This window comes from Mus caroli, unplaced genomic scaffold, assembly GCF_978045245.1.
Source record: "Mus caroli unplaced genomic scaffold, Mus_caroli_1 scaffold_5, whole genome shotgun sequence".
NCBI classification, from domain to species: Eukaryota; Metazoa; Chordata; class Mammalia; order Rodentia; family Muridae; genus Mus; species Mus caroli.
Genome location: NW_028227260.1, coordinates 42896330 through 42911413, shown reverse-complemented (window position 1 = coordinate 42911413; position 15084 = coordinate 42896330). Strand labels below are relative to the sequence as shown.

General features: G+C 39.6%; 1 pseudogene; it reads right to left on the bottom strand.

Annotated features, from left to right (window-relative positions):
- Window positions 1-687: 687 nt before the first annotated feature.
- Window positions 688-1815, bottom strand: LOC110286374 (igE-binding protein pseudogene; annotated as a pseudogene).
- Window positions 1816-15084: the final 13269 nt, after the last annotated feature.

Below are 15084 nucleotides of genomic sequence, written 5' to 3'. Positions count from 1 at the left end.
GAAAAATTTGGGTCGGGGTCGATTCTCCTCTGCACCATGCTTGGTGTATGAGTTTCGGCCCCAGAGCTCTGGTTCATGTGCTTGCTTGTTGTTGCTTTATTAAATCTTCCTTCCTATATTCTGAGTTCAGTCTCAGTGTCTTCTTGGGTTCGCGGCTGTCCTGAGACTTGAGTGAGGGTCTCCCTTCGGGGGTCTTTCAAATATAACTTGGTGTCTCAAAGGGACACAGATATCTTAACCAGAGCTAAGAAAATCTCCATAGGAGGCAGAAAGTTAGGACGTCTCCCACTTTCCTTATGTCTCCAGAAAAGCTCTGAAATAGCTTATTTTCATTTTTTGCTAAAAGATCCCAAACAGGGGATAACTGCTTTTGTAAAGCGTATTTTCTCTCTCTCCTGTTCAGACTCTACTTCCTTATCTCCTTCTTCTGGGAATACTGCCAGTGAATTAGAGAAGACACAGTGACCCTGAGAGCTATCTTTAAGCCTTTAATGAAGGCTGCCTCTTTAGTCAAAGTCCTCGAGAGGAGGGTAAATTGACTTAATTTATATTATCCTTTGTATCTTTATAATTTATATTATCTTTTGTATCTTTATATTTTATATTATCCTTTGCATCTTTATATTTTATATTATCTTTTTTTCTTTATATTTTATATTATCTTTTGTTTTTCTCTTTTCTCCTTTTTCACTCCATGGTAGCATTAGCCCTTGCTTGCATCTGGCAGATATCTTGCCACAGCGCTTTCCATTCAAGATACATTCCCATATTTGGAGCCACAGCTTTTATCACCATTGTCCAGTCCCTGGAAGTCATTGCCAAGGCCGCAAGCCTTTCAACTCGTGCTACAGTGAAATTGGCACTGACTCCATAGTTACGGACAGACTCGGCAAGCTCCTTAATCTGTGTATACTCTATCTGAGTGTGAACACGCCCACCCTCGGCTCCTTCAAAGACCGGAAATGCCTGTTGCATCTTCCTTTGTTCTTCTCTTGGAATGAACGAGTCTGTGCACTGCTTCTCTGCGCAGGGCTGAAGCACTATGCAGGGGGTGGGGGGGCTCCGCATAGGGCGGAGGTGCACTATGACCTTGAAGCCGAGAGCCCAGAGGCTGAACAGCAAGCTGGCTTTCGCTGCTTTTGGCTCTTTTCTTGACTGATTAGCTCACATTTTATCTGGCTGGTACTTTTCTCTCTTATAACAAGCTTTTTCCTCCTCCGAGTCTGTTTCCTCAAGTTCTTCATCTGATTCTGAGCTGCTAAGAGCTAGCTCCTTAAACTCATCTAGCGGCGGGTATAGGCTCCCTCTTCTAGGGACCTCCGCTGATTGAGCTTTTTTCTTTTGTTTTTTCTCCTCCTTTCTTCTTATCTCTCCCCTGGTATTCTTCCCTGACATAATCTTTTCCTCGGGTTTGAGACCCATGGAAAGGCCTGTATGCTTATTTGGTGCACCATGTTTCCTCTTTGCTCCTACTCCCTCTCCCCGCTCTACCTCTGATAAGCTTTCTTGAACTTCGTCCAGAATTTTCTGCCCTGCCTTAACTACTTGTTGACATTCCTCGTCCTTTAAGCATGATCTAATGAGCTTACACAACGGCATGGTTCCTGCTTTAAGTTTGCCATTCTCCTGCTCCCCAACTAAATCTCCCCTGAGTTTCTCCCAAGAGGGGATAGTTAAGGACCCTGAGCATGCAAACCAAGGTGCTATGCTGTCTATCTCTTTTACAAAGCCTTCTAGTGTCTTGGTGGAGATTTTCAAGCCACGCTGCCTCAGGACCGACTGTAAGGCGGTCACCGCAGAGTGGGAGGCTCCCATGTTATCTTCTTTTTTCTAACCTTGCCTGACCTCGTCTGAACACTAGTTAGCAATTCCTCCTGTGGAAACTGTACACAATCTAAAGAAAAGAACGAGCCCTGTGAAAAGGAACACAAAGTCTTCTAAGGCTGGAGAAAGTTCAAGGCCATACCTTGTAGAGCTATATTGTCCCGTAGTTCTGAACCTGCCCTGTGTGAAATGGGGGTCTCCTATCGGCGCCTGGTGATGATATAGTCCCGGGTATTTCGGCACCACTATGTCCTTGTAATGTTTTGCCAGCAAAACACGCTCGGACAACCGAATCCTTCTACGGCAAAGCTTTATTGCTTACTTATCAGGAAGACCTCAAATACAGGAAACTCAGTCCTTTTAGAACCCACAAAGAGCGGTTGGAGACGTGTTTCACCCTGACTAATTGCTCACTATCAGCCTAGATGACGCCACGGAACAGGCAGGGCACAAGGCGTGGAAAAATACCCCAGCACATGCGCAGACTACTTGTTTACTAGTTAGAACACCGAATATCAGAGCCATCTTATAATGGCGATTGCAAGGGCGGCTCCTCACACTGAGTCCATGCTAGTATCCTAGCTCTTCTAACTTCATTCTACTCTAATCTTCTCCAGCTTTAGGGCTTCTGTCTCTCACCTTCTAATTCCTATTATAACCCTCCTGAATCAGCCATGTTCTCTCTTGATCCACTTTTCCTTCATCTCATGGTCTTCCTCTCTTGCTTGCTCCTCTAGTCCATTCTGCTGGCCATGTCTAGTGTACTAACTTCTTTCCCTGCTCAGGACTCTTATGTCTCTGACTGTACTCTCCCTCATATCTACAATAAAGATTTCTCTCAACCATACCTTGGAGTGGTCATGTTCTTACTTGATATAATCTGTTACACATTTACTAAGTGAATTAATAAAATAAAATGACTTCTATTCTATTAGGCATAAACAGCACAAAACTAAAATGTCATTTATTAGAAATGTTATTATCAATAATATAATCACTATTTAGAGCTTGCTTGCTAATGAGTCAATATAATGAGATTTACATAAATTTATAAATATTATGCCGTACATTTCTTCACTTTAAATATGATGATTATTTACCAAGGTTAAGGAACCAGAAGAAGCAGATTTAGAATTACAAGCCAGGTTAGTGTGAATAAAAACTTAGGATGTTTTATAACAAGCAGGGAAAAATATTTAGGCAATAAATGCCCTGAAACTTTATTGATACTACAATAAAAGTATGTGCATTAGGGCATGAAAACGGTTATTTAAAAGAAGGACCTTTTAGGGTTAGAAAGACTCTAAGAAAGACAATGTGATTTCTTTGTAAGGCACCCTTATTTGGATCAAATCAAGAGACATTATCCAACTGAACTAAGAAACTGAAATTGACATCTCAGTAAAGGTTCTTCTTTGGGGTCATCTAAGAGGCAAGCTTTCTAAAGGAAACAATAGATATAATTTCCCAGAGCGATGTATGATATGGATGGATGAGAACAATGTCTGCATTATAAAATTGTGGAAAATGCACTGTAAACTAACTATATAATTACTAAGCGCCTGAAATCTGGCTACTAGAAATGGAAATATTCAATACGCATAAAACACACATAAGAGAGTTAGAAGATGATCTTCTTTCTGAAACCAGTAGAGGCAACTAAGGCCTCCAGAGTACTCTCCACACCTCAGGACCTCTGGATCACATTGGGATCACAGGTGAGTGGAACTCAACATCACCTCCAAAGAATCACGGATAGTCTTGTGCCAGCAGGAACAGGGACACAGGAACCCACCTGACTAGAGGCTGAAATCTTTTCAGGTCAGGGCAAGCCCAGCCATCTTCTGCAATGAACTGGGCCTTGGGCATCTAGGGCTCCAGAGGACTCTCCACACAGCAGGACACCTAGCACACCCAGGACCTCATGATCACCTGAGAGCATGTGGGTGAGAGAAACAACAGAGCTTGTTGGATAGGGTACCATCTGGCCTTCATCCTCAGCCAGGAAGCAGAGCTCAGACCCAGACCCCTGGGTACCTTCCTTGCCAGAGGAGAGTCGGCCCACAAGGAGGGCTCTGACCCCAGGACTCAGGAGGTGGTTCAGAGCTCCAGAATTCTGGACATCTGCCCTGCAAGAGTAAAGCTTGCCTTCAGAGAGTGCTCTGACCACTGGAACTCAGGTGAGAGTTGGACTCCTAGGAATGCTGACAGAGGCTAACAGAATCACAGGAGAAACAAGCTCCAGCCAGAGACAGCCTGAACATTAACACCAGAGATTTCCAGATGGTGAAGGGCAAACATAAGAATCTTACTAACAGAATCCAAGAACACTGGGCATCATCAGAACACAGTATGCCCACCACAGCAAGACCTGAATAACCTAACACACCTGAAATGCAAGATGCAGATTTAAAATCATATCTCATGATGGTGGTAGAAGATTTTAAGAAGGGCATTAATAACTCACTTAAAGAAATACAGGAGAACACTGCTAAACAAGCAGAAGCCCTTAAAGAGGAAGAACGAATATCACTTAAAGAGGAAGAACAAATATCCCTCAAAGAATTAAATGAGAACACTGCTAAACAAGTAGAAACCCTTAAAGAGGAAACAAAAAAATCTCTTAAGGAAATACAGGAGAACACTGCTAAACAGGTAGAAGTCCTTAAAGAAGAAACACAAAATCCCCTTAAAAATTATAGGAAAACACAAACAAACAAGGGATAGAATTGAACAAAACCATTCAAGATCAAAGAATGGAAGTAGAAACAATGAAGAAAACCCAAAGGGAGACAACTCTGAAGATAGAAATCCTAGGAAAGAAATCAGGAACCATAGATGTGAGCATCAGCAATGGAATACAACAGATGGAAGAGAGAATCTCAGGTGCAGAAGATTCCATAGGGAACATAGACAAAAGAATCAAAGAAAATGCAAAATGCAAAAAGATCCTAACCCAAAACATCCAGGAAATCAAGGACACAATGAGAAGACCAAACCTAAAGATAATTGGAGTAGATGAGAATGAAGATTTTTCAACTTAAAGGACTAGCAAATATCTTCAACAAAATTATAGAAGACAACTTCTCTAACTTAAAGAAAAAGATGCCCATGAACACACAAGAAGCCTACAGAACTCCAAATAGACTGGACCAGAAAAGAAATTCCTTCCGACACATAATAATAAGAACAACAAATGCACTAAATAAAGACAGAATATTGAAAGCAATAAGGGGAAAAGGTCAAGTAACATATAAAGGCAGGCCTATTAGAGTTACTCAAGACGGCTCATCAGAGACTATGACAGCCAGAAGATCCTGGACAGATGGTATACAGAGCCAAAGAGAACACAAATGCCAGCCCAGGCTACTATACCCAACAAAACTCTCAGTTACCATAGATGGAGGAACCAAAGTATTCCATGACAAAACCAAAATCACACAGTATCTTTCCACGAATCCAGCCTCTCAAAGGATAATAAAGGGAAAACATCAACACAAAGATGGAAACTACACCCTAGAAAAAGCAAGAAAATAATCCTTTAACAAAAACTAAAAGAAGATAGCCACAAGAACAGATTCCCAACTTTAACAACAAAAATGACAGGAAGCAACAATTACTTTTCTTTGATTTCTCTTAACATCAATGGACTTAATTCCTCAATGAAAAGACATAGACTAACAGACTAGCTACACAAATAGGACCCAACATTTTGCTGCTTACAGGAAACCCACCTCAGAGATAAAGACAGACTCTACCGCAGAGTAAAAGGATGGAAAATAATTTTCCAAGCAAAAGATCCAAAGAAACAAGCTGGATTAGCATTCTAATATCAAATAAAATCAACTTCCAACCCAAAGTTATCAAAAAAGACAAGGAGGAGTACTTCATACACATCCAAGGTAAAATCTACCAAGATGATCTCTCACTTCTAAATATCTATGCTCCAAATGCAAGGTCAGCCACATTCATTAAAGACACTTTAGTAAAGCACAAAGCACACATTGCACCTCACACAATAATAGTGGAAGTCTTCAACACCCCACTCTCACCAATTGACAGATCCTGGAAACAGAAACTAAACAGAGATACATGGACACTAACAGAAGTTATGAAACAAATGGATTTAACAGATATCTACAGAATATTTTATCCTAAAACAGAAGGATATACCTTCTTCTCAGCACCTCATGGTACCTCCTCCAAAATTGACCATATAATCGGTCACAAAACAGGCATCAACAGATACAAAAATATTGAAATTGTCCCATGCATCCTATAAGATCACTACGAACTAAGGCTGATCTTCAATAACAGCATAAATAATAGAAAGCCAGCATTCATGTGGAAACTGAACAACACTCTACTCAATGATACCTTGGTCAAGGAAGAAATAGAGAAAGAAATTAAAGACTTTTTAGAGTTTAATGAAATTGAAGCCACAACATGCCCAAACTTATGGGATACAATGAAGCAGTCCTAAGAGGAAAACACTTAGCCATGAATGCCTCCAAAAGGAAACTAGAGAGAGCATAAACTAGCAGTCTAACAGCTCACCTAAAAGCTCTAGAATTAAAGGAAGCAAATTCACACAAGAGGAGTACATGGCAGGAAATCAACCACGTGGAAACAAAAATAACTATTCAAAGAATCAACCAAACCAGGAGTTGGTTCTTTGAGAGAATCAATGAGATAGATAAACCCTTAGCCAGACTACGTAGAGGGCACAGGTACAGTATCCTAACTAACAAAATCAGAAATGAAAAAGGAGACATAACAATAGATCCTGAGTAAATCCAAAACATCATCAGATCCTACTACAAAAGACTATATTCAACAAAACTGGAAAACCTGGATGAAATGGATAACTTCCTAGACAGATACCAGATACCAAAGTTAAATCAGGATCAGATTAACAATCTTAATAGTCCCATTTCCCCTAAGGAAATAGAAGCAGTCATTAATAGTCTCCCAGCCAAAAAAAAAAAATCCCAGGACAAGATGTGTTTAGTGCAGAATTCTATCAGACCTTCAAAGAAGACCTAATTCCAACTCTCCTCAAAATATTCCATAAAGTAGAAACAGAAGATTCTCTACCGTTACTCTGATACCTAAACCACACAAAGATCCAACAAAGAAAAGGGAACTTCAGACCAATTTTCCATATGAATATCGATGCAAATAGACTCAATAAAATCCTTGCAAAGCGATTCCAAGAACACATCTGTACTGGATATTTTTGTGTAAACTTGACACAAGCTGGAGTTACCACAGAGAAAGGACCTTCAGTTGGGGAAGTACTTCCATGAGATTCAGCTGTAAGGCATTTTTCTCAATTAGTGATCGAGGGGAAGTATCCCTTTGTGGGTTGGACCATGCCTGGACTGGTAGTTTTGGCTTCACTAAGAGAGCAGGTTGAGCAAGCCAGGGGAAGCAAGCCAGTAAAGAGCATTCTTCCATGGCCGCTGCATCAGCTCCTGCTTTCTGACCTACTTGAGTTACTGCTCTGACTTCCTTTAATGATGAACAGCAATTTGGAAATGTAAGCTGAATAAATGCTTTCCTCCCCATCTTGTTTCTTGGTCATGATATTGTGTCCAGGAATAGAAACCCTGACTAAGACAAATTGGTTCCGGCATAGTGGGATATTCCTGTGACAAACTGACCATGTTTTGGGGAGGACTGTGGAAGGACTTTGGAACTTTGGGCTATAAGATCCATTCGTTGATAAGAGCTCTGGCAGATCTTGTGTAGGATCTTGGAAGATAGTGTTGTGAACAGTGCAGTAGATGGAGGCCTGGCTTGTGAAATTTCAGAGGGAAGATTAAAGAATCTCTTCAGGGCCATTGCTATTTTGATTGTGAAGATTCTGTGGTTCTGGTTAGCTGGGGCTGAAGAATCCGATGTGATTAACACAATACCAGAACTACTAAAGTGAAACCTTTGCATTACTGGTACTATTGATGCTGGTTAGCTGGAGCTAAGAAATTAGTGTTGATTAAGAAGAGACCAACATCATTGAGGTGACATCTTCTGGGAAGTGTTTTTTGAGAGCACAGAGGCTGTGTTCCAGCAATAGCCAAGGTTGTACCTCGTGCTGCAATGGGACTAGGTAATGTGTAAGAGTCACCCAGGTGTTACTGGTTTTGAAGGTATGAAGGGGTCATGCAGAGTAGCTGAGGCTCAGCACTGTGAGAGGCCATGGAAGGCCATTGGTGAAGTTGCAGCCTCAGTTGCAATTGATGGCCCAGGATTGAAGGGGTCATGCAGTGTTTTGGAGAAGCCAGTACCATGAGATGACCACCAAGCAGTGGAGTACAGGCAGCTGGAGCCTAGAAGACAATGTGTGTGCTAGAAAGGGAATGGCTGGAGAAATAACCCAAGCCCTTGGAGGAATACAGAAGATCGTGAGTGGATCCCAGACATTGGATATTTGGAGTTTGATTTTGCTTTTAATTGTGACTGTGCCCTGATGCTTTTTCCTCTTGAAGGAAGTATTTTAGTGGAGCCCACAGTTAAGAGACTTTTAATTGTAAAGACTTTGCACTTTAAGAAAGATTGAAATTTTAAGAATTTGCAAAGACTTTTAAGGTTGTTTATATCTTGGGGATGAATAAGAAAGTAAGGGTTAAGGCTTACTAACGATGTGTTTGTGTATCAAGTTGACAAGGGTCAATTGTACTGGTTAGTTTTGTGTCAACTTGACACAGGCTAGAGTTAGCACAGAGAAAGGAGCTTCAGTTGAGGAAATGCCTACTTGAGATCCAGCTGTAAGGCATTTTCTCAAATAGTGATCAAGGGGGAAAGGCCCCTTGTGGGTGGAACCATCCCTAGGCTGGTAGTCTTGGGTTCTATAAGAGAGCAAGCTGAGCAATGAGGAGAAGCAAGCCAGTAAAGACCATCCTTCCATTGCTTCTGTATCAGCTCCTGCTTTTTGAACTGCTTGAGTTTCAGTCCTGACTTCCTTTAGTGATGAACAGCAATTTGGAAATGTAAGCTGAATAAACCCTTACTTCCCCAACTTGATTCTTGGTAATGATGTTTTTTCCAGGAAAAGAAACCCTGACTAAGACAACATCAAAATGATCATCCATCATGACTAAGTAGGTTTCATTCCAGGGATAAAGGGATGGTTTAAAATACGGAAATCCATCAACATAATCCATTATGTAAACAAACTCAAAGACAAAAAACACATGATCATCTCCTTAGATGCAGAGAAAGCATTTGACAAAATCCAACACCCATTTATGATAAAAGTCTTGGAAATATCAGGAATTCAAGGCCCAGACCTAAACATGATAAAAGCAATCTACAGCAAACCAGTAGCCAACATCAAAGTAAATGGTGAGAAGATGGAAGCAATCCCACTAAAATCAGGGACTAGACAAGGCTGCCCACTTTCTCCCTACATATTCAATATAGTACTTGAAATCCTAGCCAGAGCAATTTGACAACAAAAGGAGATCAAGGGGATAGAAATTGGAAAGGAAGAAGTCAAAATATCACTATTTGTAGATGATATGATAGTATATATAAGTGACCCTAAAAATTCCACCAGAGAACTCCTAAACCTGAAAAACAGCTTCAGTGCAGTAGCTGGATATAAAATTAACTCAAACAAATCAGTGGCCTTTCTCTACACAAAGGATAAAAGGACTTCGAAAGAAATTAGGGAAACAACACCCATCACAATAGTCACAAAAATATAAAATACCTTGGTGTGACTCTAACCAAGGAAGTGAAAGAACTGTATGACCAGAACTTCAAGTCTCTGAAGAAGAAAATTGAAGAAGATCTCAGAAGATGGAAAGATCTCCCATGCTCATGGATTGGCAGGATTAATATAATAAAAATGGCTATCATGCCAAAAGCAATCTACAGATTCAATGAGATCCCCATCAAAATTCCAACTCAACTCTTCACTGAGTTAGAAAGGGCAATTTGTAAATGCATCTGGAATAACAAAAAACCTAGGATAGCAAAAACTATTCTCAACAATAAAAGAACCACTGGGGGAATCACCATGCCTGATTTCAAGCTGTACTACAGAGCAATTGTGATAAAAACTACATGGTACTTGTACTGGGACAGACAGGTAGATCAATGGAATAGAATTGAAGACCCAGAAATGAACCCACACACCTATGGTTACTTGATCTTTGACAAGGGACTTAAAACCATCCAGTGGAAAAAAGACAGCATTTTCAATAAATGATGCTGGCACAACTGGAGGTTATCATGTAGAAGAATGCAAATTAATCCATTCTTATCTCCTTGTACAATGTTCAAGTCTAAGTGGATCAAAGAACTCCACATAAAACCAGAGACACTCAAACTTATAAAGGAGAAAGTGGAGAAAAGCCTCAAAGATATGGGCACAGGGGAAAAATTCCTAAACTGAACATCAAAGGCCTGTGCTGTAAGATCAAGAATTGACAAATGGGACCTCATAAAATTTCAAAGCTTCTGTAGAGCAAAAGATACTGTCAATAAGACAAAAAGTCCACCAACAGATTGGGAAAGAATTTTTCCCAATCCTAAATTTGATAGGGGACTAATATATATATAAACAAAGAGCTCAAGAAGCTGAACTCCAGAAATTCAAACATCCCCATTAAAAAATGTGGTACAGAGCTAAACAAAGAATTCTCAACTGATGAATACAAAGGGCTGAGAAGCACTTGAAAAAATGTTCAACATCCTTAATCATCAGGTAAATTCAAATCAAAACAACCCTGAGATTCCACCTCACACCAGTCAGAAGGACTAGGGTCAAAAATTCAGTTGACAACAGATACTGGCAAGGATGTGGAGAAAGAGGAACACTCCTCCATTGTTGGTGGGATTGCAAGCTTATACATCCAGTCTGAAAATCAGTCTGGTAGTTCCTCAGAAAACTGGACATAGTAGTAAAGGTAGTTCCAGCAATACCTTTCCTGGGCATATATCCAGAAGAAGTTCCAACTGGTAATAAGAACACATGCTCCACTATGTTCATAGCAGCCTTATTTATAATAACCAGAAGCTGGAAAGAACCCAGATGTCCTTCAACAGAAGAATGGATACAAAAAATGTGGTACATTTACACAATGGAGTACTATGTAGCTATTAAAAACAATGAATTTATGAAATTCTTAGGCAAATGCATGGATCTGGAGGATATCATTCTGAGTGAGGTAACCCAATTACAAAGAAAGTCACTTGATATGCACTCACTGGTAAGTGGATATTAGCCTAGAAACCTAGAATACCCAAGATACAATTTTCAAAAACACAAGAAAATCAAGAAGAAGAAAGACCAACGAGTGGATACTTCATTCCTCCTTAGAATAGGGAACAAAATACCCATGGAAGGAGTTACAGAGACAAAGTTTGGAGCTAAGACAAACGGATGGACCATCCCGAGATTACTCCACCCGGGGATCCATCCCATAATCAGCCACCAAACCCAGACACTATTCCATATGCTAGCAAGATTTTGTTGAAAGGACCCTGATATAGCTGTCTCCTGTGAGGCTATTCCAGTGCCTGGCAAATACAAAAGTGTATGCTCACAGTCATCTATAGGATGGAACACAGAGTCCCCAATGGAGGAGCCAGAGAAAGTACCCAAGGAGCTGAAGGGGTCTGCAACACTATAGGTGGAACAACAATATGAACTAATCAGTACCCCCACAGCTCGTGTCTCTAGCTGCATATGTAGCAGAAGATGGCCTAGTCAGCCATCATTGGAAAGAGAAACCCCTTGGTCTTGCCAACTTTATATGCCCCAGTACAGGGGAATGCCAGGGTCAATAAGTGGGAGTGAGTGGGTAGGGGAGCAGGGTGGGGCAAGGGTATAGGGTACTTTTGGGATAGCATTTGAAATGTAAATGCAGAAAATATCTAATAAAAAATAAAAAAGAGAGAGCACAACAAGAATGCAAAATATTTCAGTAATAACTGGTCTTAATTATATGGTGATATTATGTTCTAGGCACTAGTATTTTGCAAATGAATTTAACCAATATGCATTCCTTTTAATATGGTTACTAGGAAATTTAAAATACATACATGTAATTGCAGCTTATATTTCTTTTAAAAATGCTGAATTAGTTGCTACTTCTGACCTTATAAGTAACCTAAATGTAATTTAAATTTGCATCTGAAATGTTAACCTTAAAGGAAAATATCTAGAGGAGAAGATATCAAATGCTTTCTTGTACTCCCTTCTTTGTTCAGTAGTTAGTAAGTTATCATTGTTCTTTAATCATCACTATATTAAAAATAAACACAGTGCTCTATAGGATTTTAATTACTATCATAGATGCTCAGGCCAACATATCACCAATAAATGTTGATTGAATGATTACTAAAACTGTAGCTTAGATACTGAGTCTGATTTAATTTCAATAAACCATAATTTTTTTAGAAAAAATTATCTTCTTATAAAAGAAGTTTTGGACTGACTAGAACAAATAATGACTTTTTTTCTAATTAATCTTTTAAATGTCCTTTGCTAATTATAAATCTCCATCTTTGGCATATTATTGTGGATATTCAAAATAGTGTTATATCTCTGAAACTTAGAATGAATCTTTATGAATTAATTAGTGATAGAATAACAATGCTTTAAAAGATCAGCTTTCAAACACAGACTTGGGGCTTTCTCCCAACAATGAGTATCATTTCTCTCAGATTAAACATTTTTCACTTATTCTTAAGTCTGTGATAATATATTTTGGTATAGAAGGTAGATCATAATAGGAGTGGCATTTTATTGTATTCTTCACGCTCTAAGTATCAACTATAGATTGAAAATATTAAAAAATGATGATTTTTACATTGGAAAAGTCAAAGTATTTACTTTACTATAAACACAATGTCTGCCCAGTACATGGCATGATATCAACACTAGTGTTAGGCACATTTAACACTGACCAATATACTTTCTTCCACATTTATTACTATGAAAGCTTTAGCAATTTTTTTTAATTTGTTATTATATCTTAACTTCTCCTACTTAGAAAGAATCTTTGCTGGAGATATTGTTTCATTGGTATATAACTTGCTTAGAATAAAAACAGCCTGAGGTTTAGTGTCTTATGTGGAATTAACTTTGCCTTAGTTGATATTTTATTGCTGTAAAGAAACACCATGACCAAGGCAACCCATAACAAAAGCATTTAATTTGGGGCTTGTTCACAGTTTCAGAGGGATAGTCTGTTACCATCACAGAAGTCATCATGGCAGCAAACAAGAAGGCATGGTGCTGGAGAGGTAGCTGAGAACCTTACATACTGATCTGCAGATAGCAGAAGAGAAAGAGAAAGAGCAAAACTGGGCCTAGCATGGACATTTGAAACCTCAAAGCCTACCCCCAGAGATACACCTTCTCCAAAAAGGAAACACCTACTCCACCAGGGCCATATCTCCTAATCACAAACAGTTCATCAATGGGGAAATAAACATGCAAGTATATGAGCCTGTGGGGGCCATTTTCATTCAAATCACCATAAACTTCATAAACAATGAAGACTGTGTGACTGAAATTATGCCATTGGATATTGGTAGCAGGAAAATCAGAAGTTCAAAGCCATTCACAAATATGTGAATCTGAGAGTACATGAGACTCTGCTTACAAAATTTTAGAGAGAGAAAGAAAGGGAGAGAGGGAGAAAGGGACAAGGAGAGAGAGGGACAACGAGAGAGGGAGAGACAGAGAGAGACAGGTGGTTTTTAAACTTGAGATCTCTAGAGAGTTTTCTAAAACTTATATCACTTGTTTTCTCATTTAGAAATATTAATATTATAAATATATTTTTAGCTCCTTTGAAGATGATTTTTCAAACCCTGTCTTGACATGTTTCTATTACTTACTTATTATTAACTATGATTTTTATTTTAAGCTATTTAAAAACTGACTGAAAAACACAACAATGTTTATCTTTACTCAGTAGTTTGGAGCATCAATTTTATGTATGGGTATTTTCTTTATATTTAGATCTACATACCAGAAGAGAACATTGGAACATAAGATTCTAATTTATACATGGTTTTGAGACACCATATGAATGCTAGGAATTGAACTCAGGATCCAGGAAGTGCAGCCAGTGGTTTTTTACTACTGAGAAATCTCTCTGGTGTCGGGATCATTTTGTGTACAACAAATTACACATGATTTCCCAGACCCTTAGCCCTTAGCCCTTGGCTATGAACTTTGAAAGCCTGACCAAAAGTAATTTATGGAAGAAAGAGTTTATTAGAACCCCTAATGACTAAGACAGCTTGGCAGCAGACAGATCAACCTGGAAGTTGAGAAATCAGATCTTAAATTGCAAAAACAAAGCAGAGGGAGGTCACTATAACAGGATGACACAAACTGGGTGAATTACCTAAATTTTCTCATAGGTCTGTGTGGTGCAATGAGCTGTACACAGACAGCCTTGTCTCAGGTCCAGCTGGGCCTTTAACCCAGGAGACCTGGTAGGCAACTTCCACCTATGTGGGACTGCAGGTGCCTCTTGAGCCCTTGGCTCTTCTCACAGCTATAGCCTCCCACAGCCCTCCCCCACAGAGAGGTGAGTGGCTATCAGTCATGTAGGAGCTGCACCAACCCTCCCACTTGCAAATAAGATTTTCCCAAAGTTCTCAGACCAAGCCAATGAGAAGTACCATACCTGTTGTCAAGCCCTGACCTACCCCAAAACTGTATATAAGAATCATGCCCAGATTAAAGGTGTGCGAAAACTACTCTGTCATCCATGAGTTTCTGTGCTAAGAGCTGTAACACTTGGGAAGACGTCTGCTCTCCCAAAATGTCACCTGAAGCTCCCCTGTACTCCTCACGATATGGCAATCACTAGATGGTCCATCCTTTCGTCACAGTTCCAAATTTTGTCACTGTAACTCCTTCCATGGCTGTTTTGTTCCCATTTCTAAGAAGGGGCAAAGTGTCCACACTTTGGTCTTTGTTCTTCTTGAATTTCATGGGTTTAGCAAATTGTATCTTATATGTTTTGGGCTAATATCCACTTATCAGTGAGTACATATTGTGCGAGTTCCATTGTGATTGGGTTACCTCACTCAGGATGATGCCCTCCAGGTCCATCCATTTGCCTAGGAATTTCATAAATTCATTTTTTTTAATAGCTGAGTAGGGCCAAAAAGGGGGAGTGGGTGGGTACGGGATTGGGAGGGTGGGTATGGGGGACTTTTGGGATAGCATTGAAAATGTAAACGAGGAAAATACCTAATAAAAAAAAAAAAAAGAAAAGA